The sequence below is a fragment of the Pseudonaja textilis genome, chromosome 2 (assembly GCF_049901715.1).
Source record: "Pseudonaja textilis isolate UNSWEBS1 chromosome 2, rPseTex1.2, whole genome shotgun sequence".
Lineage (NCBI taxonomy): Eukaryota > Metazoa > Chordata > Lepidosauria > Squamata > Elapidae > Pseudonaja > Pseudonaja textilis.
Window position 1 is genome coordinate 104,427,632 of NC_141991.1, and position 2,934 is coordinate 104,430,565.

Here is a 2,934-nt window from a genome sequence, read left to right on the forward strand (position 1 = left end):
GACGGTGCGACCAACCACAACGAACTCATTTCCCTTAGGTTGCGTTTGCAACTGTCTTCTGCCCTATTTATGAATTGCATTAGATCCCGCGGGTTGTTGTTTCTCAGTTCAATTTTCACTTGGTGGGTTTGGGAGGCGCTGAACCGGAGAAGCTGTTTTTAGGACGAAAGAAGTTTGATATCAATAGCAACTTCGACGTTTTTAATTTGAAACAAGAACTTCAATGTAGTCTGAACTGAGAAAGGAACTCTAGATTAATTCACGACCGGCGTAAGTAATAGAGAATCGAAAAGATTTGCATCGTGGTTCCATGGTGTAATGGTTAGCACTCTGGACTCTGAATCCAGCGATCCGAGTTCAAATCTCGGTGGAACCTGTAAAGTAAATTTTTTTAAGATCATTCCGGATCCTATTTTATAGACGGACGGGGAAAAAAGGAAGAATTAAGAAAAATATATCTGAAAACTAAGATTAGGTTAAAGGTCAATTCTTTCATTTTGATGGATAATAGTCGAAAAATCATGCTGAAATGCGGTCTTTTGAGTTAGGCTTTTTAAAAAAACAGGGAATAGTTTTCACTTTTATTGCTCAACAGAGAAGAGCTTTACAAATGTAACAGTGAAGAACAATCCAGATTTCAAAGGGAAACGAGGAGGACGTGCTAATGGAGGACTTTTCCAAACACCTATTTGTCCAATGGTTCTATGGTGTAATGGTTAGCACTCTGGACTTTGAATCCAGCGATCCGAGTTCAAATCTCGGTAGAACCTGCGCTTGCAAAGCAACGTTTTAAAGGGACTGTTTTGTTTTTAGATAACAGTAATTTCTTGAGACTATGAAAATGTGCCTTTATTCGAAAAGATCTTTGCAATAAACGTACTAGCTTGTAAGGTTGCTTATTTGCTAGCCACCACTGACCCTTCCTAAATTAAAGACAAAATCAATTGGTTGGGTGCAAAACATATAAACTGCGAATTGCTATAGTTTATGAAAACTACCCAGCTGAGAAATCTTGTTGTGACATTGATTCAGAAACTGTTTTCGACAGACAAAAATCTGAAGGGTTTCCTCCAGACTTCTTGGCTGCTTGATTTTTACAGGAAAAATAACTTTTTTCAGTGCTGTTCTAACTTCCGTCACTAAACAAACTGTTGTAAGTTGGGGACTGTCTGTATGACTTAACTCTGGACCTGTGGGAGTGAGTGGGTGGCTGCTCTCACCATGCTAATCCTGAGGATGAAACCTGCGAGAGCGAAGTAAGTGTGTATGTTATTAAGAGAGATTTGGAAACCTTCTGGTATAACTATAATTATGAGCAGGATTAGGGTGGATATCTATTTTTTTAAAAAACATGTTTTCTTTTTAAAACGTTTCTTTAATGCAAGGAGAAACATTCTCACTCTGCAAAAGTGATGACTGAGTAGAGACCACCCGGAAGGAGAGAAACTGGTCTCTGTAACTTTCTCTAGAGAGGCAATCCATTGATTTGAATTTAATTAAAGCTGCTGCATTTGGAAAGCCTGACTTAAGCTGCCTTTAAGTACCAAAATCTGGGCTAGTTACTTATTCATGGTACTTGCTTACTCATCAAGAGCACCACAAATATGCATTGTACCACCCAAAGCGGATGCAATGGTTCTTTTAGTTCAGGGGTGTCCAACCTTGGCAACATTTAAGACTTATGAAATGCAACTCCCCAAATTCCCAGAATTTATTCCAGAATTAAATAGTGATTAAAACACCCGGTTCTGAGTTCAAGTTCAACCTTGGCCATGAAAATCAGCAGGCTGACCTTAGGCCTGTCACTCATTCTTAGACCAACTCATCTCACAGGGTTGTTGTGGGGAAAGTAGGAGAAAGATGCATTGGACATGTTCGCTGCCTTCCACAAAGGTGTCATCGCAACAAATTAAGACAGTGGACCTAATGGATCCAATGCACAGTTGACAAATGATTAAGATTTCTATAACCTTGAACTTAAAAAAATATTTTTTATAATGCAATGATCATGTAAGAAGCTCTCCCTATATTAATCATATGGTGTAACAGATTTTGTAGTTTTGTCCTACAACTCATATTTTGCACAGCCACAGCTCTAGCATATTGACATTTCATACGTGTGGCTTTTACTTTTTCATGTGTTGATATCTTTTTGAGATGCAAAATGGATGACACTATTCAGTTTTCCATCATGGAAAGACAGCAATGTACTGCGAAGGAAACAAGCTTTGCTCAACATACTGTAGACCACTTCCTATCAGGAAAACACGGTTAGGAATTACTCTGTATTGTCTTTCATTGGATAGAGACCTTACAATGAGGACAAAAAGATCCAAGTAACTGCAGGAGGTGAGCAGTTTTTAAACACATCTGTTGCAGTGGTGGGATTCATTTTTTTTTTTACTACTGGTTCTGTGGGCGTGGCTAGGTGGGTGTGGGAGGGGAAGGATAGTGTAAAATCTCCATTCCCACCCTACTCCAAGGAAAGGATATTGCAAAATCCCCATTCCTTCCCCACCCCACTAACCTGCTTTCCAGCTCATTCTCTTGTGCAAGGCAACAAAAGAAGACCCAGCCCATCAGCCCGGACTCAGGAGGCAAAGAATAGATGGGGGCGGGGCCAGTCAGAGGTGGTATTTGCCGGTTCCCCGAACTACTCAAAATTTCTGCTACCAGTTCTCCAGAACTGGACAGAACCTGCTGAATACCACCTCTGATCTGTTGTTTCTGTGATGCCTCATTAACCTGAGCAGGGGCAAACCTGGGAAACTGTAGTACCACAGATGTGACATGCAACAAGAATTTGCTTGGTCAGTGACAGGACTTTTCCATAACTCTTGATTTACACTGAGAAGCTTCCATTTTAGGCACAAAAAAGGCTACCCCCCCCCCCAAACCGCAGCAAACACGATATATGGGAACTTATGCTCAGAG

The 2,934-nt window shown here is 40.5% G+C and overlaps 2 non-coding genes across 2 annotated transcripts; both read left to right on the forward strand.

Moving 5' to 3' along the window:
* The first annotated feature begins 304 nt into the window (after positions 1-304).
* TRNAQ-CUG (transfer RNA glutamine (anticodon CUG)) lies at positions 305-376 on the forward strand. The gene has a single exon. It is a non-coding gene; the product is annotated as a tRNA-Gln (tRNA).
* Positions 377-698: 322 nt separating this feature from the next.
* TRNAQ-UUG (transfer RNA glutamine (anticodon UUG)) lies at positions 699-770 on the forward strand. Its single transcript has one exon. It is a non-coding gene; the product is annotated as a tRNA-Gln (tRNA).
* Positions 771-2,934: the final 2,164 nt, after the last annotated feature.